Source organism: Etheostoma cragini, chromosome 16 (assembly GCF_013103735.1).
Source record: "Etheostoma cragini isolate CJK2018 chromosome 16, CSU_Ecrag_1.0, whole genome shotgun sequence".
NCBI lineage: Eukaryota > Metazoa > Chordata > Actinopteri > Perciformes > Percidae > Etheostoma > Etheostoma cragini.
In genome coordinates, this window is record NC_048422.1 from 16563611 (window position 1) to 16584198 (window position 20588).

Here is a 20588-nt window from a genome sequence, read left to right on the forward strand (position 1 = left end):
CAGCACTCATCACTCTTTCTTGGTCAAATAGCCCTTACACAACCTGTAGGTATGTTTGGGGTCATTGTCCTGTTAAAAAAGAAAAGAAAAATGATGGTCCAACTAAATGCAAACCGGATGGGATGTTGCTGCAGGATGCTGTGGTAGCCATGCTGGTTAAGTACGCCTTCAATTTTGAATAAATCCCCAACAGTGTCACCAGTAAAGCAGCCCTACACCATCACACCTCCTCCATGCTTCACGCTGGGAACCAGGCATGTAGAATCCATCTTGTCCATCCATTTCTCCGTCGCGCAAAGACACCGCGGTTGGAACCAAAGATATCAAACTTGGACTCAAAGCACATATCCATTGGTCTAATGTCCATTCCTTGTGTTTCTTGGCCCAAACAAATCTATTCTGCTTGTTACCTCTCCTTAGCAGTGATTTCCTAGCTGCTATTTGACCATGAAGGCCTGATTCGTGCAGTCTGTTCTTAACAGTTGTTCTAGAGACGTCTGCTGCTATAACTCTGTGTGGTATTTATCTGGTCTCTAATCTGAGCTCCTGTCAACTTCTGTTTTCTGAGGCTGGTGACTCTGAACTTATCCTCAGCAGCAGAGGTGACTCTTGGTCTAGCCTTTCTTGGGGCGGTCCTCATGTAAGCCAATTTTGTGGTAGCGCTCAATGGTTTTTGCGACTGCACTTGGGGATACATTTAAAGTTTTAGCAATTTTCCAGACTGACTTACCGTAATTTCTTAGAGTAATGATGGCCACTCACTTCTCTTTACTTAGCTGATTGGTTCTCGCCATAACATGAATTCTAACAGTTGCCCAATAGGACTGTCGTCTGTGTATCAACCTGACTTCTTCACAACAAAACTGATGGTCCCAACCCCATTAATAAGGCAAGAAATTCCACTAATTAACCCTGACAAGGCACACTTGTGAAGTGAAAACCACTTCAGTTGACTACCTCATGAAGCTCAGTGAGAAAACGCCAAGGGTTTGCAGCGCTATCAAAAAAGCAAAGGGTGGCTACATTGAAGAAACTAGAATATAAAAACATGTTTTCAGTTATTTCACACTTTTTTTTTTTTTTTTTCTGTGAACAATGTGGCGACGGGGTAACTTTGAGGCAGAATTAGCAAGCTCCGTTAGCCAACTAACACTGACTGTCTGGCTTGTTGGTTCTGCCATGCATTTATTTTGCATGCAACGTTAGCCGCCCGCTGCCCTGGATTGTTGGGACAAAATGTATTTGTTTGAACTTGTCCAGTGGGGCACGTAAATTTCTTTTACACTTGCCCCACCGCTGTTTACAAGAAGGGGACGAGCAGACTCCATTTCCTGAGGAAGCTGATATCCTTCAATGTGTGCAGCAGAATGTTTTAGATCTTCTACCAGTCTGTTGTGGCCAGCGCTCTGTTCTCCTCCGCCATCTGCTGGGGCTGCAGCATCGGAGCCACATTTCTCCACTGGGTACTAGATAAGACTTTTAGAACCCACAATAATGCACTAAGGGCAACCTGCACAATTGGTTCATTTACATTTTGGCATACTATTTAGCAGCAGTTGCACATTTTGTTTCCCCCATCCTTTTATATATTTAAATATTTGTTATTATATTTTATTGGTTACATGCTCTGGTTTATTGGCATTTCTTTAAGACAATCAGAATTGTCTTTGGCGGTGCTAAGCACCAGAGGAAAACATAACACTTTTGATGGAACTTGTTTTGGTGGAACATGTGTATGTATAAAAGTTGTAATAGTAGTTCAACAGAGAACTCCGATTGGACAGATAGTCTAGCTAGCTGTTTGGATTTACCCTGTAGAGATCTGAGAAAAGGTTAATCATAGTCCTCATAAATCAACCAGAGTCTAAAATGTCAACACATCGGAAGCCCAAGGCAACCGATATCCGACCTGAACGAATGAAATCCGGCAAATTTTCCGGTGGCAACAGAGCAATCCCGGAAAGGAAACGTCAAGGATATAGACAAATCTATCAGAAGTAAGGGGCTAATGATAATCCTGTAACCTATTCCGATTGAGTCAGTGGCCTACACTTAATAATCGTGACACCTGTCATCAGTTTGATTCAAGTCCTCCTTGTTTTTGATTGGTGCTTGGAACCAATACACTAATAATTATACACACAAAACAAGAAATGCAGAAAACGTGATGGCTAATTAAAAAAATGTAATCGTAATTTTAACGGCTCATTTTAATTTTTGAAAACTATAGTCTGCATTTATCCCTTAAAAGTGTAAGCACTTGTTGCTCTCTGCTTCTCAACCATTCCAAAGACAATCAAGTTTGTCTTTGGTGTGGAGATAACTGATCACTTATTGTTGTTTATCCACAAGCCAATTGGGATTTGTATGTTATCACCCAGAGTGCTCCAATAAACCTGAAAAAGATTTAGGAATACCTAAAAATACACATTTCCTTATGAAAACAGAGAGCGGACCGACATGTAGCTGTATATACCACCCAACATCATGTTGTGTGCGGCACTTCCTTCCACCCTCAATGACTTAAGGTTGTGATATTCATTTAAGTTTTGGTCACGATATGATCGTCTACAAAGAAAAGACCACAAACGTTATAGCAATAGTTTACTTTTAATGATGCCGTCTCCTTCTGAGTGATCTAGTTTTTGTGGTCTCAAAGGAAGAAGTTAAATTCCCCATCCATCCGTGACCTCCACAATTAACTCAGCGACCAATCATATCGGAGAGAGATGGAAGTGGATATAAGCCACTCAGAACTCTGGAGACTAGAGGTCCTCAATACTTCATCACTGTCAATATCAGACGTAGACCATACTTGGTGTTACTGGGGAGAACTGAGAGTGAAAGTATGAGAGGGGAAAGGTAAGGTTTTTAGACAACATCTGTGCGCTGTACAGAACATAAAAAATCTATATTTTGCGTGTTTGACATTTTTGCGTTGTATTTGTAAATTCTTTAAATCGCTATTTTGAGGTTTTTTTCTAGATATGGTAGTTCCCACAATGCATGTGGAAAAACTAATTTCTTTAGCTAGACTGTTGTGGTCTCAGTGCGTCTGCTGGATGTGGTTAAATGGTGAAGTGGAGTCAATTGAATTTTTCTCAAGATAGTGTGTTCATTTGAACTTTGTGGCATCATGCATCTTTCTCACATGTATTTTATTCTTAAGTGATGTTCCTCCATTTTCCCACGTTTGCACAAAAACAGGAAGAGGAGCAGAGCTTTAAAATTGCATCATCAGTTAAATTGTGATCTTTAAACATGGGATCAAGAAAAAATGTCTGAGAGCAACGTTCTCATAGGCGCACTCACAATAATACAACCACCTGCGGTCAGCACAGCTTTTGAATCTCTACCTGATCTTCTCTCCCCACCCCATAATCTCATCTTTGTCCCACAATGCACTTCCTGCCTCCTCACCCCATCCTGTTTCCTCCTAAGCCGAGAACATCACAGCCTTGCTTTGAATCAGGAAATGAAAGAGTCTCAGTATTTGGCCGAGTGAGGGACCGTTCTCCCATAAACACTGTATGATAAAGGTCACGAGTCACAGTAAGAGAGCACCACTGTTTCCAAGAAAGGGCTTATTCCCATTGGTGGATGGCTTTTTCCCCATGAGTAAAAGCTCCCATTGAATGAGATGGCCTTTCTATGTTGACAGGCTGGAGATAAGTGCCCTCAGGTATTAGTTGTCATTACTTTTTTTACTGAGAAAAGCAGCTGAGAATAGCTACCTTCTTTTTTTTTTCTTTCCCCTCAGTGGAGCACCTTTCCTCTTCTTTTGGCTGAATAGAGAAATTCACAACAACAAAGCCTTCCACTCTCATTAAGTCAGCCGCAAAGCCAAACACCACCAAGGAGCACAATATCTGAGGCAGATGAGTAATCTCTCCCCCCCCCTCGATCTAGAAGCTGGTACAGAATTTCAAATGTCCATAATATCTGCCGGAGAAGGAAGTGAAGGACACACAAACGGCCCATTCACACGAATGATGAAAATTAATCTGTTATTGACCATTATCTCACTGCAGCAGAGCAGAACTAAAATGCCCTTCATCTCAGAATGTCAGACTGTGTATGAGAATATTTGTGTGCACCAACTCCTTAAATCCAATATCTTCAAAGAGACGGGCATTGACTCAAGTCTGGTTTTTGACGATTTAGCGACCATAGCTTTCAAAATGACAATTTAATAAATTGTCTCATTTGAAATGATCTTAAGCCAGCACATTAAATTGAAAACACCTGTAGTACATTCAAAAAATAGATGCACAACACTGTAATTAGCTGCAACCCAGTGAGATACATAATCTACTCAAAGTGCAGCACTATATTTCAATCACTTTTTCTTTTCCGATTTTGCAATTACATCAGCAGAACAAGATGGTACAGTAGCTGGTAAGAACGCAAGGCTATATGGAGCTAGAACAGTGACTGTAACCTGTGGTATTGGAAATAAAATTTGGCATTGAAACAACAAATATTGGCACTGAAAAATGTGTATATATATATATATATACACAAACAAACATCATACAACAGTAATCTCACAAACTCATTATATTATTTCACTTTGACATTTGTTTGCATTATGATAGGTTTTTCAATGTCAATCTACTTTTCTTTTTTTTTTTTCTTGATGTCTGTCTTTTCAGTGACTTGTTTTTTTATGTCAATATTTTTACAATGTTTTGTATTTGAAATGGCTTTCAGTTTCCACTTTCTGTCACTGTTTTGGCGTAAGGAGAAGGGGCCACTAGCTAATGAGATAAGTGAGTCGAGCCTTGTGCACATGCAATAACACTGGCCTTGGTCCTAAAGGACAGGAATTACTGTTATAAATACTATATTATAGAAAATTGACATCCCTGGCGGGAGACTTGACTACAGTTAGCCACAAGTTAGCTGACGTGTGTTAACCATGGATGTATTCAAATCCATGTTGAAGGTTTAATTTTGCAACAAATTTGTGCAATTTGTCTGCTGGTACTGAATATTTTAACTGTTATTCATTGTATTTGATTGTACTGGATATTGCAAAACTGAATATAATACGCATAGTAGGCACTATTCTTTTTTTATCATCTAACACTGCTATTATGAGGTATCACCTTATCTCATTCTGTTTTCTTTAAATTATGATATCAGGGCGAATGGCTATAATGGCCCAAAAATGATTGTCTTAATACTTAATACGTTTTTTAATAGCCTGCCTGTATGCAGTGAACTGGTGTTGTCTATGGATAAGTATTCTTTCATATAAATCAGTCTAAAAGGAATGGTAAATGTAAACAATTAAAATACTGGTGCGTGCTGACTTGGAGGGGACGATGATCCTGTCTGAAATGTTACAAATGCACATTGTCATTGTCAGATCTGCTGATCGCGGGGCGAGCTTCTCGACCGGCGGCTTGGCCCCAGCCAAACACAGAGACACCTTTTTTCCGGAAGGAAGAGGTAAACACTTAGAAATAACACTTGGGGGATTGCCTTCTATCCCTATATCTAGATACATGTACCAGTACTTATCTGAACTAACGACATGATCACCGTCACTAGATAGAAAAAAAAGCATTGATGTTCATTCTGTGCACTGCTGCGTTGCTATATGAAGGAGATATAAAGGAGACTTACCCAAAATTTAGCAATTCCTCATTTGCCCTCTCACAACTGGCAGGTTAGTAATTATACAGCCGCTGGCCTTTCCACCTCTTCCACATCAGTCGGTCGCTTTAGTTCTAGTGCCAGGCTGAGACTTCGCTCCCCAACGTGACATCATCACTGAATTGACTTAAAAAAATAATAAATGACATTTAACAACGTTTGGAGACCTTTTTTAAAAATGATATACATATCTTGAGTGCTTTTTGTACCCAATAATCAACAGTGGTGGCTAATCTGCAACATGGGCTTTAAGAGAACAGTGCTAGCCTCTGCCAAATCCACACGGCTTAGGCCTATGTTCAAAGTTAACACTAAACCAGCCTGCTTCTATGTGACAAAAATGGCAGTGATAAACACTTGACATTTGGAGGTTCCAGGTGAACTTGAGGAAGACATTGCAGATATGCGGTTTCAACACATCTGTGAGAATTCTTGTGGAAGTGCGGTATCTTGCCAGTAGTCTATGTAAATTACCTGTAAACAACGCCCCCTTTGTCCCTCCCCTCAAGTCCCTCCTTCCTACGCCTAAACAGGGACAAAGCTGAAACTGAAAACCAGTCACGTTGTAAAAATCTTGACGGTGGGGGAAAAAAAAATGTCACTGAAAAGGCAGACGTGAAGAAAAAATGTAGATTGACGGTGAAAAAAACAATCATAATGCAAACAAATGTCAAAGTGAAATAATAGGATTGTAAGATTATTACTTTTTGATGTTTGTGTTGTGTGTGTGTGTGTATATATCAGTATACATTTTTCAGTGCCAATATTTGTTGTTCCATTGCCAAATTTTATTTTCAATACCCCAGGTTACTGTCATTGTTCTAGCTCCATAAGGCTACTGCTAAAGCCATTTAGCTCCTGCCCACTTTGGAAATATATGGAGCTGAAATGCAGCGATGAGTCAGCTCTATTTGCTGGGAGGATGAATCATTCATCATGGCCGCCTGCAGTGTCCAGGACTGGTATGAAAGGATGGAGGGGTTGAGGGGAGGTCGATCAAGACCTGATGGCAAGTTCCTCTGCTGACTCCACATATAGCGAATGAGGCTGCAGTACAAGTAGCTGCTGTATCCATATGCGGCTCCCATTGATGGTATGAAGAGAGGTTGTAAGGAGACTGAACAGCCAAAATTCTGATCATGATTACCTAAAGCAACAATATAGAATGTTTTCTGGTTCGGCCCCCCTTCAAGTTGGAAGGGGAATTGAATTTGAACTGCAAAATCCGCTACCCGGTGTGGCAAACGTTTATAGTGTGACTATAACGAATGCTGAAGTGCCGTTCACCCTGGTACGAGTTGAACCTCTAAAACAATTTTAGAAAAATTATGGTAAGTTAAAAAAAAAAGTTCTCTCGTGTTGCTTTGAAACTTCCAGGTAGAATGAAGGATTTAAATTTATTAAACTACCTTTTTGGGGGGGGGGGTCAAAGACCTTTAGTTCAATTCAGAAAAATTGTATAACTATATTTTAGACAGTGCTTCCAACCTTGTGGCAACAATTTGAGTGGGGCCCTTTTTGATGATTAAACATTACAATGCCCTTATACCTTACCCCGTACATTTACAGGGTTCAAACTGACTGAATGGTGGTTGGAGTCATTCGACTGGCTGTTGTATATGGTGCTAGTTTTGCAAATGTTTCTTGACAATTGAAAGGTAGAGGGAGAGCTAGGACAACCTCGACGAAAGGGGAGGGGAGCAGACAATAATAGGCGAGTTAAGCAGAAGAAAGGAGAGATGGAAAAACTGCATTTTAGGGAATATGAGGAGAGCAAAAGAGAGCAGAGTCGAGCTTAGCAGAAGCATCAAGTGACCTCCTCCCTCTCCATTGTTAAAGAACATAAGAGTGAGGCTGGCTAGAGGCCACAAAAGGGTTTGACTACATTAGAAACCAGCCAGAAGGAGAAAAAGGGCAAGACCAAGGTAGAGTGAGCTTTTCATGTGGTATTACAGCAACACTGGATCTGTTACATTTTACACAGGCATTCAGGATCAGCTGTATAACTGTTGCACATGTCCACTTGGTTGTAAAGCATGTGTGTTTTTCTTTTAAATGGTGTCTTCAAAAGGTGGAGTTTGAAGAGGGATCTAATGAATAAGAATAAGAATAAGGACTGACTTTAGAAGGATAAGAGGAAGCGGAAGTACACTACACAAAGGGAAATGTCTGGCAAGTACAGGAAAACTGCTATCAGTACATTGTGATTGAGAGATTTTGTGGAGATCCGACTGAGGAATGCCGCTTCTAGGAAGCACTTTCAGCAACCTGGAGATAACAATCAAAATAGTTGAGATTATTGGATTGTCTTCTAAATATATCAGCGGTTCCTCCCATAGGTGGTAGGCCAACGGGATGGCGATAAGGGTGCCACGTAGCTTCTTCGGGCTGTGCCCAACCGGGCTACGTGGCAAACCCGGCCACCAGGCGCTTGCTGACGAGTTTTGTCTGGCCCCTCACCTGAGACCACTTTGCCATGGGAGACCCTACCAGGAGCACACAGGTCCAGACAACACATCCCTCAGGTTCATAGGGACACACAAACCTCTCCACCCCGATAACGTGATGGTTCCCCGGAGCGGTAAAATCACGATCTTAATTCACCCTGTTCACGAATACAATTTAAAATGGCTTCAATTTTCTTTTTTATATAGATTTCTAATTACTTGATTCTCATTTAATTTTATAAGCATACTGAGTTTTATACAGACTGTATAAAATAAGTTTTAAAGTTCTCCCAAACGCTGCAGTGCTCTGCCTTCTCTTCATTGATGCCTCTGTTTACAGGCTTGTGATGTGCTATAGGTCCCAAAAAAATAAGTTGGTACTGCCAATTTGTATTGTCATGTTCACGTGTGCAGTATACATTAGACTTTGTGAGGGGAAAAAAAAATCATGGCAGAGAATTGTAATATCAATTCAAGTTAAGTTAAATTGTGCAGGCCTAGTCCAAAGGTTGCCTGGATGTTTGTTCAGTGTGTCAATATGTGCTTTGTCACGGTTTTCAAATCATCTGTTAACCTAGCCATTTATTTATCAAATCCCCCACAGTGGATTTATATGCAATTGCTACAACCATTGGTACTTCATAAACGTGACTTATCATAACCACGCAACACGTCTTTGTTAATTATGTCAGTTTGAGCTTAAAAGGTAGCATAGTGTTAACATATGATCTTTGTGTTTTACAGCCGTCTCCTCGTTGTGTGTGTATACAGGACTGTTTGCCGCGATTGTCGGGTTTAAATGACAGACCGGGAAGGGCAACAGGAAGTGACCAAGAGTTTGGGTAATTCATTTAGGAGCCATCAATATATCTTGTGGCTTAGCCAAAAGTAGAATTGCATTATATATACAATATTCTGTAAATTTCTTGCTTGATGGATATACATTTTTGGCTGTATTAAGCTTGTCTACTCACCTGAGCCAACAGCTGTGTTTTTTTTAATTTGACAATTTTTGACTGTCATGTTAGTTGTTTTCTTTACTTGAAAGTATTTTTTTTCTCTAATTTTTATATTTGTCTCACCTAATTGGCCTTAATTGAAGTTAATAATAAAAACGCCATCTTTTCAACGTCTTCTCCAACTCCGAGTGTTTATACCTGATCACTACTCCTCATCCACATCTTACCCTCAAAAGTGACTTTTTTTTCAGATTTTTTTTCAGTGACTTAGCTGTTCAAGCATATTTTCTTTAGGTTTTATTTAAATAAAGGATTTGACAAAAAATCATCAACTCCACAACCGAACTAATCTTATTTAATAACAAAATAAAGTAAAATCTTTTGTCTGTTTTTTTCCTTTTAACCGGTACATAGTTCTCTCCTAGGAAATAACGGACCCGTTGAAACAGAGCTTCCATTTTTTTTCTTCTATTTAATTTCCAAACAAGACTCTAAATGTTTTCTCAACCACAGCCCTGATTGTTTTTATTTTTTAAATATATTTTTCATCGTTTAATTGCGCGCTATAGAAGACCCTGGTGACAGATGAGTGCCAGTGTGTGCCATAGAAAGAGAATATATATACACAAATAGTAAAGCAAACACAAATAGTTCTCAGAGTGCAAGCAGGTATTAAGTCAACTTTCACAAAGTCTCAAATTACTATAATTTTCTGAAAATCTTCTTTGACACACTTACATTTTCCAAAACATCTGACATATTTTGCCCATCACAGCATGGAGCTCCAAGTGTTTTTTCATCACACCAGAGGGAGCCCCTGCCACTGATCTGCCATGTCTTGTCCCTCTGCAGTTTCTAATACCTCATCCCTTTTTGATAAATTAATGCTGGATGATGATGACTGATATTACTGTGCCAAGGTAACTGCCATTATGGAGGCGTGATTGAAGACTGGTCAACCAAGGCTGTTGTTTATACTGTCTCCTTGGTGTAAAGTGCTTGGGTGTAGCCAGTATGATAACAAGGGTCATTAACTAGGAGGTCAGCGGTGTTAAGCTTGTGCATTTAAACCTGATAAAGACTGATACCCAACGAAAAGAGGTGACTCATCTGAGCCTCTTCTAGAAATAGTATCACTTTCACCAATAACATAAAAGATAAAGCACTTTACTTTTACCCCCAAAAGCATTTATGTTGAGCTGGACAGTTCATGCTTTACCTTTTAGGGGAGAGGGGAAAAAAAAAACTTTAGTGACTCCTGTTATAACAGCAATTGCGGTTAAATATAACGCGCGTAGTGTTTCCTGTGACTGCTTCCCAGTAAAGGCAACCCTATAGGTAAATGTTATTAATAAAGCAAGTTAATGGTAAACGGAGCGCTTTAATAAAATTACAGTAGAGTACATACATGTTTCTTGAGAATGTGTTGTGCTTACGAAGCCAACTAGAATCCATTGTTGGAATGGCGTGCTCACCACAAACGACGAAACCATACTTAAGTTAGGTATAGTTAGCCATGTAACAGTAAACCACGGTCGAAATGTTGATGGTAACAATTACCCTTTTCAAATAAAATATCCTTGTCGCGGTGGATTACCACTCTGTGGAAACCATGCGTTTGATCCTTCCCAGCCTATATACAAGGCTTTTAATTTAATTTTTTTTAATTTAATTTTAATTTAATAATTAATGTAATTGATAGTATTGTTTCTTGCTGGTAGTTGTACTATTTAGTTGTGGTAAAGGTTAAATGCTTATTAATGTGCTTTATTATTTGCTTATATTTCAGAACCACATGTAACGTCAAATACAACTTCATGTTTGAGTTGTTGTAAATATATCTTAAGGAAGATAATAAAAAAAAAAGTTGCTGGACATTGGCAATACCTCGAACACGTTGTATACGCCGCTCCAGAGCAATCCCAACATGCTCAATGGGTGACATGTCTGGTGAGTATGCTAGCCATGCAAGAATTGGGAGGTTTTTAGCTTCCAGGAATTGTGTACAGATCCTTGCAACATGGAGCCATGCATGATCATGCTGCAACATGAGGTGATGGCTGTGGATGAGTGTGTCTCAGGATCTAGACAAGGTATCTCTGTGCATTCAAATGCCATCAATAAAATGCACCTGTGTTGGTTGTCCATAACATACGCCTGCCCATTCCATAACCCCACCGTCACCATGGGCCACTCAATCCACAATGTTGACATCAGCAAACCGCTCATCCCCACAACGCCATACACACTTTCTGCCATCTGCCCTCTACAGTATAAACCGGGATTTATCCGTGAAGAGAATACCTCTGCAAAATGTGAGCATTTGCCCACTCAAGAACTGCAGTCAGGTTGAGACCCCAATGAGGACGGCGAGCGTGCACATGAGCTTCCCTGAGATGGTTTCTGACACTTTGTGTATAAATTATTTAATTATGCAAACTGATTGTTGCAGCAGGTGTCTGTGTGGCTGATATCTGTATGTGAAGATGCTGGATATGGAAGTGGTGTGGTTTCACGTGGTCTGCAGTTGTGAGGCTGGTTGGGTGTACTGCCATATTCTTTGAAACGCCTTCGGAGACGGGCTTATGGTAGAGAAATAAACATTGGTGGACATAGTATTAAAAATGGGGGGTTGTTTTCATAATAGTATAAATTGTATTATAGCTTTTTCTCAGGGTCCACCTTCTAGATTTCTTCTGTTTTTGGTCTGTGGCCGTCTTAGTGGATAAAGCTGTACTTTAATAATACACACAATTAATAAAATAAATGCGCAACAACGCGTTTAATACTTAAGAACATCTGTTTTATGTAATCTACATTAGTTTGTTATAAACTATTTTTGAATTTGTTTGGTTTGAATACCGCTTTAAAAAGTAAACTGTATAACCTTTTAACCTTTTTACTATGAAAAAGTATTGTATCTCAAGATGAGCTGGAAAGAAAATGCTGCTTGATGGGTAGGTGGTCGATGTGTGAAAATGCTATCAAATGTGATTTGTCTGAGCCTCTTAATGTGTTTTGGTAACTGAAAGAATGTGGAAAGTTCATCACCTGCCCTGGCTGTTGTCTGTTTGAAGACTTTATAAAACCGTTATAACATTACCTTATAATGGAGAAAACAAAGATTTGATTTATTTTTTTTATTTTAATTTAGCAATCAGCCAAGAGTATTTGTTGGCTGCTTAACTGTGAGGCCATTTTCCCACTTGCTCTATTCTAGGCTTGTGTCATTGCATGTTCCAGCCAAGTTTGCCACATGTTATTTTCAGAACATATTATTCTACTCAGAGGTGGCATCTTTAGGCATGCGAGTGGCACTCTACATGTTCTGTGGTCAGTATTGGATGCAAGGAGTAGTGTAAGGCATAACAATTTGAAATTCAGTAATGGGAACACTCCGTTATACAATTTAGGGGTTGGCTTCTTTGCTGTCTAAAGAGCAGTTTGGGGGAGGGGTGATAGCCGTTTGGTCTCTGTGCGTGCAGTGGACAGACTGGTCCGGGCTGGAGGTGTGAGGAGGCTGTTAGCTAGTCATATTTCCATGTTATCGTCTTAGCTGGCGTGCTAATTTGGCACTAGTAAGCAGACATTTTGCAATGATCTGGGTAATTACCGTGATTCAGTCATGTAGTATTCCCTATGCAGCCCAACTTTATGGGGCAAAGTAAAAAAAATAAAAAATAAAATTTAAATTGTTTATCCAGGAATCGTATCATTTAAAGGATTTTTTTTTTTAACCCCCAGATGTCAGCTATTTGCCCGAAAAGATAAAATGTTTGACCGAGGAGAAACCAACATTTGAATCCAATACTTTCAGACTGTGCCAGCAGATTTAACAGACTGTTATCAGTGAAGAAGACCAGAGTGGCAGCACACGCTGTGAAAATATTGGATTTTAAATATTGCTTTTGCCCTTTCAAAAAACCTTGAGCATGCAAACCATTGGTGAATTAAAGGTAAAAGGGCGTGTCTTACCTAATATGAGCAAAATGTACTTCAACGTGTAAATGGTAAACAATTGTTGCATGTCTTCTTTTTTTTCACAAACAAGCTCACCATTCAGCCCACAGTTCTTGCAACTCCATTTCTCTGTCACCTTACAGTATTTCTCATTTCTGTCATTTGCTCTCTTTTGCCTTTGCACCACATTGCTCAATTATATTTACTCATGCATGTCTTGGTATACCGAATGAATATTCTTATTAGATGCTGGTGTTGAGACAGATTTCTTCATGGAGCGTTGAATTTTATATTCATGACCATGGATGCACATTCTGAGATGTGTAGTGATAGAGGAGTCATGTCGTACCACATGATGCTAGGTAAGGAATAATATTTATGTTTGAATCAGCTGAAATTAGCCTGTGTTGAACGTAAAGGATGACACCTTGAATCAAAAGTGGTTTTGGGTGTGACTCACTGTGGTTTTTGATAATCTGGTGACGCAGCTCTAACGCAGGGTGGTTGTTTGCTGATGAATATTGGATGTCGAAGGTGTAGCGGTTGAGGTAGAACAAAACCTGTTGCAGCATTTGGAAGTGTTTAATGAGTGTAAGCTAAAGTCTTGTATGAATTCAATTAGGGCAACTTGTTAGCTGAGAGGTAGGATTATAATGCAGCTGTATAGAAGAGATGAGTGGAGATAAAGGAGAGAGAAGATGAGAAGAGGAAATAAATGTAAGCACTTCCAGATTGTTTTGTTTATGACAGCCAGTTAATAAAGCAGAGAATACAAGTAATTCTCTGCTCAACTGTCTCTGACGTTACATCTTTAACCCTCACGTTGTCCTCAGGTCAAATTGACCCGTTTTCCTAAATCAATGTTCTTTTTAACTACCCAAAAGAACAAGGTTAATTCCACACAATGCTCTTTGGCAAGGAAAAATCTATACTTGCATTAATTTTGGGGCGTCTTATTCAGTTTTATAGCATTTGAAAAAACAAATTGAAGTGGTTTTGGAATAGTATTGAGTAAAAGTTGACATATTCTGCTTTTCTAACTCAAACATGTAATATAATTTCATACAAATGAGGTGTATTGACCAAAAATTTCAAAAATAAATAAAGTTAATAAGTTAGTGTAAGAAAACGTGAAAGTGACAAAAATTGAAAAAAAAAAAATCAAAAGTAAAAATGTGAAAAAACAGACAAAAACATCGAAGTTAAAATCTTAAAAGCATCAACAAAAGTGATTTTCAATTTTGATGGGAAGAAAACACAAGGGTTAAATGTCACATTAATCACACAATTGCTAATATACCAATGCTTGCTATATGAACAAAACAAAAGCTTTACACTTTTGTTGAGTCATGCTCATGTTTTGTCATTCAGTATACAAAACAAGTCATTACAACGCAACATTAAGTCCTCAAACTTAATTGTGCAATCACCATTTGAAGGTGTGGGAGGGAAAAAAGGGTCATATGTTTTAGAGCACTGAAAAGATGCCACCAGCAGAGAGTACAAATGAGACGACACAGTTCTAATTTTTGCAGAAATGAGGGACAAATAGCCAACGGTGGTAGAAAAGAAAAAAGTATTGTTAACATACATCTGTTCTCTGTGGTGACATTTAACCGCAAGTAATACAGTGGAGAGTAGCAGAGGATGTAGGCATTTTCAAAGAAATGAGCAAGTTAACATTTTAACCCTAAACCACAACTTTTGAATGAAAAAAGAAAAATGCTCTTTTGCCATAAAATGACTGTTTTCAAAATGGAAGTAATTTTTAATGTGATGAAGCTTTGTGACTAGACAATCTAATTTGATTTCCTTTCCTGCTACCAACTCAATTCAATAAGTCCTACAAATAAAACGACAAAATGCAGTACAAATCTGGTGCATATCACTATTGAAGAATGTGTTCTACAATGTACACTTGTTTACATTAGGGTTATGGGCCTTTTGTCATGGTTACAATAATAACAATATGGTTAAGGTTAGTAATGGTCATTGTCATGCTTAAAAGAACACAAGTGGGTTAGCTTACATCAAAATATAGTGTACATTTTATTTCAAATTTTCAGAAAATTAGCACAAAAAAAGTGAGTTTGTGCGTGTTTCCATCCACTACTGTTATGGAAATATTAGTTTGTTGCATCGAGATCAACAGTTGCCGATACTATTTCTCCAGTCAGCGTCATCAAATCATTGCAGAACAGGGCGCAACAAGATGACATAATTAGCAGAGCACCAAGCCTCAAATAAACCAAAATAATGGGAAATACATGATGGAAGTATGGCATTTGTTTTGTTTTTTCATTTTACACACTGTTTTTGTCCGCTGTCGCATGCTTTATGCAAGCCATCTTTAATTCACTAAGTGTCAAATTTTGTTATCAACATGACAAGGTTTCCACCTCAGCTAAGCATAATACATTTTTGTAGATTTAGACATTTGTCCAAATTTCAGCTGTTTCCACTCATTTTTTTTATTTGTGAATTTAATCATGCATAAAAACAGGTTAATGGGAATACACTTACTAACCATTTTTTTTATCCAATGATTTCAAATGCCTTGAAATGGAATCCAAAGCCTGGACTACATGGGGGGGGGGGGGAGAAACTGTCAACTAACATTCAAATGGATCGAAGAATAGCCAAAATGGCAAAAGCTCAACCAATGATCAGCTCCAGGAAAACCAAAGAAGACTTAGTTACCTGTGAGTACTGTTACGTTCAGAAGAAGGCTATGTGAAGCAAAGCTATCAGCTAGAAGCCCCCGCAAAGTTCCATTACTGGGGAAAAAAAGACAAAGGTTAAGATTTGCCAAAGAACACATTGAATGGCCAAAGGAGAATTGGCGCAACATTCTGTGGACTGATAAGAGCAAAAGTGTTGTTTTTGGGTCTAGGGGTTGCAGACAGTTTGTCCGACAACCCCCATGCGCTGAATTCAAGCCACACTACGCTGTAAAGACATTAAAGCATGGTAGTGCAAAAAACCATGTTATGGGGATGTTTCTCTTACTGTGGTGTTTGGCCTATTTCTTGCATACCAGGGATCATGGATCAGTTTCAATTTTATATATTTCAATGTAATATTAACAGGTTATGTTGCTATTATGCTGAATAGGAATTGCCTTTGAAATGGGTCTTTCAACAAGACAATTAGGTTGTAAAGAAAAATGCAAATACTGTTATTTTTTAACAGCCCCAAATTCCTTTTTCGTCACTTTCTGGAAAGGTTTAACACAAACTTGATCAATTATGGTCATGTTTTGATTTTGGGATTGAATGTGCAGTTCCAATGCATTGATATGATGGAACTAAAATATTACTACTATTCTAAGGATTTTGACCATTATTAACTTTTTAATTTCATTAGTAAAACACTATTTTTTTTAACATAACTGTACTTCAGCGATGTCACAGAAGACATTAAGCAGGAGTTTTTACAGGCTGACTAGTGACACCCATGACTATAAATTTAACATGTACAATTGGTGTAGTGCCTCTTTAAGAAATGTAAGCCTATTCGAGAGTCATCTGTTGAAGGCTGCATGATGGCCTACTTATCCTGATCTGTTCTGCTGTACTTTACAATAATGTTTTGACAGAAGTAATGTTTTTTTCTGATGTATGTTTTTTAAAGCAGCAGAGAGAATGCACTGCATCATTGTGGTCGGCCTTGATTGCATTGGAGGCAGCGTCACTCAGCCATCTTGACATTCATCATGGGACAAGCAAGCCAATCCAGGCATATGTACAGTAATGCTAAACATCTGCTTGCATTCCTCGGTTGTCTCTTGGTGCTTTATTCCAAGAAGCAGAGGGGAGGTGACGCTGGCTGTCCTGCTAAAACATCTGGTACAAGGTCGGGTCCATATCTACTGCTTCCCTGAAATCCGGACAATCTCCAAGCATGTTTCTTCCAACCTAATCCCACTTTTTTAATGCCATGATGGAGTCTTGTTCTCGGAGAGTGGAAGGTGTTAGACTGCAGAAAACCTCCAGGCTTTTGAGGAGGCTTGTGGACATATTCTAGGAGTATTTTTGCTGCTGTCTGGCCTCGGCCAACATTATCTGTGATGTAGACACACACCTATGGTGTGGCCTAGCCTAGAGGTGGAATGCTGGGATAGAATAAATTACCTTTTTGACCAATATTCTTTTCTATTTATAGTCTAGGGGCAATGTATCACTTTAGGAAAACATGTCTGCCTACATTTACAAACTTAGCAATAGCCAGACAGAAAATAATAACCGCCAGATTGAGGGACTGATTGACAGATGAACATTCATGCAAGGTCAAAGTCAAGGTAGACAGACCGAGGGATGGAAAAGAGGATCCGGAAACAGTATTTATCAAGAAGAAAATATGAAAGGGTGCTATGAAAGACTAAAAACACAATGTTCCTTTTTGGTTGGGAAAATTGAGGGAAAACAGCTCTTCACTTCCTGAAGAATAGATTGTCATTATGACTACCAGCTGCTGTGCAGCGACACCATGGTGACAGGTCTGAGATTGGAAATATGATTGGCTAATCCTGCAAGAAGAAATGAAATACTGCGCCTTTCTGAAGACCAAGGTAAACTTTGTTGAGGACGGGGAGTTAATTGAAGTGTCACTCCATTTCTGATTTGAATGACGTCTCGGACAAATGAGAATCACTGTTCCCTTCTACCTCACTCACCTGCTCTGCATAAATCTTGGTTTGGAGGTCACTGTCTCTGAAAACAACATCCGGTCAGTTAGTTCACACCAATATCTTATTCACTCTAAGGCATAAATGGTTGCTCGGCTTTATCTGCTGCCAGTAGACTTGACTGACATGCATATTAGCTCCTTTCTCCCAAGGCTCTGAAAACACAACTTTCATTTTCTCTATTCAGATTGCGACCACCTTGAGGTGTCTTTGTTGCATACTAATTGAGGGGCGCTTACCTCAAGAGAGAATATGCCAGGCGTCTATGTAAGGAACTAACTATTTTTCACTGTCTCAATATAAAGTGTCATCCAGGACAGGTAGCCGATTAGTTAATTCAGATCATCCATGGAGAACCCGTGTAGATCAAAACACAAACAAAATGTGATTGTTTGGGGACCACAAGTCTACATGGCAATATAAACACTTTCTCATCTGCAAACCCAATTGTTCTTCCTCTTGCCTACCAGTGATAATCTCCAATTGTTGCTTCTCCTCTTTTTCAATTCTAAGTCCACCTCAATTTTTTTTTGTGCTTTTTTTCTCAATTAAATAACAAAAAGCATCTTGCTTTCTCCCCTGAAGGAGATCAGCTTTTTCTGATGCATCGCTTAACCTTCATGCTTCATTGCTGTGCCGTCAGATATGTTATGTCCTGCCCAGGAGAAATGATTACAACTAATGAAATGCCACAGGGATGTGTCAAAACAACGCTGAAGGCTGGACCGAACAGCTGATTTGAGTTGGTTCAATCAACTCTGGGTTAAGCATGTGCACCACCACTTTAAAAATATAGGCATGAATAAAGCCAGGATACTATGATTCACCATGGTAACAACCACAATCAAACTGGTTGGTGGAAATACTCATGGGCATGAGTTTTAACATATATTTGTGAAAAAAGCAACGCAGCGTGGTGAAATGGTATTGTACCTAGAATCTATTTTATTTAAGTGACTAATCCAATTCTGAGTCTGCTGCACTATCAAAAGAATTATAATTCATAATCTTTTATTTCAAAGGGTTTACATCATTCACCTGCAGTACTGTGGAACTCCTTTTTAATGACTCTTGTGTCCAGTGAACCCCCCCAAAAAAAAGGTTTCAGAGCAAGTCTCTCTTCTGATGGTGCTTTGCTATTGTGGCTTAACTAATATGCTCTGCATCACCAATGTTGTAAAGAAATCTGCCGTTTGCAAAAAAAGTAATGTGACACAAAGAATCAGCTGGGATAGCATGCCTACAATGTGTAACGTTAGTGAAATGAGGACGGATAAGGTTATGTTGGCTACATAACTGATAAGACTGGAAAGAAAAACTATATCCCTAGGTAGGCTTCTGTATTATCTGGAAATTAAAATACATCTACAGTTGTGGCCTCAATTTCATTAAACAATGGTTTAACCCCTGCAAACTAATACAGCTTCATTCACGGGATCAAAAGGAAATGGCATTTTTTTTGGGGGGGGGGGGACATTTGATGGTCTGACCAGGTTTGGTTCACAGTTACCCCTTTCTCTCAGGTTTGATTACTGTGCCTTTCGGAAATAAGTTTCCCTCATCTCAGGGTTAACAACTCCCTCAGTTTTAACTAAATCTGCTTTCTGCAATGGACCCCTGATGTCTCACTAGCACACACATGCACAAGTTGATCACTTGGATAAAGGGTTTGGTAAAGGGACAGACATTTCAAATAACACGAAAATATCACAATTGAATGCACAAATAAGATTTCTGCAGGATGGGACTTTAGAGGTAGAGAAGCCCATATCTCTATATCTGCAGGCCTTTTCATCATGTGCATGGAGAAAATTCTCAAGGAGAATGGGTTGCACAATGAATTTCATATTTGCCGTGTGTGATGAAATATGGTCTGAGCAGGCCTTGTAGTTAGGATGAAATGAGTAAGCTGCTGTGTCTGTCTGTGTGGTTTGGCATAGTATGAGTAACATGATGATGTGTATTAGAGCCAGAGGATGCGAGAGTCGTACTGACGGACAGAGGGAATGGCAGCTGCTGTGGCATGATCAGAGTTGCATATAAAGAATCCTCATGAAGTGAACCCAGGGCACTAAATGCTTTCTCCTTCTTTCTTTTTTTTTAAATAGGACACTTGCCATGATTTCCTGCCCCCTCGTATCAACATGCTTCTATATTTGTCTTATTTAATTGGTTGATTTAAGCATTTTCCACCGCATGATGCCCAGCCTATATGGACTTAAGACAATGAACAACAAAATCCACAAGGTCATAAAAACCTAACAAATACTGAGTCATTTAACAAAATGTTTGACCTGTTTATAAAACTAAAATTAACCACAAACCTCGATCTGTAATTGACAGCAGGCTCCTATGCCACTCATATTACGCATAAATGGACATCATGTATCAACAGGTTTAAAACTTGGATTTCAATAGATATTAACTAAAGTTTACAAAGAGATGCAAAATGACTACAAATGTGTATAATAAGCACTAAGAGACGCAACTGTACCACAAACGAATGCAAAACAATTACATGTCTGTGCAGGGGCTTGTCTCATAATCATTGCTGCAGCTATTTATGGACAATGTATTTATTTGTATTGTACAGTTATCTATTGCCACCAACCAGGGGCCTGTTCCACGAAACCAGGATAAGGGATTAAGCCGGGATATTCAAGTTGTCCTGGATGAATTTAAATTTGACCTTGTTGCACAAAACCAAGTTGAATTAAACCCAGCCAAGTAACCATGGAGATATATTTTTTGCGGCTAGCCTGGTCCAAAGCAGGCTAACAACCAGGCTAAGATTAATCCTGGAGTCTCGTGTTAAAGCTATTCCGTTGTCTTCCGCATGTGTTCTGCTTTATTTTTTTATTAACATGCATT

The 20588-nt window shown here is 39.0% G+C and overlaps 1 long non-coding RNA gene across 1 annotated transcript; it reads left to right on the plus strand.

Annotated features, from left to right (window-relative positions):
* Window positions 1-12900: 12900 nt before the first annotated feature.
* LOC117959557 lies at window positions 12901-18789 on the plus strand. The gene is made up of 3 exons (XR_004659964.1): window positions 12901-12912; window positions 14248-14258; window positions 18710-18789. It is a non-coding gene; the product is annotated as an uncharacterized LOC117959557 (long non-coding RNA).
* The last annotated feature ends 1799 nt before the right edge of the window (window positions 18790-20588 follow it).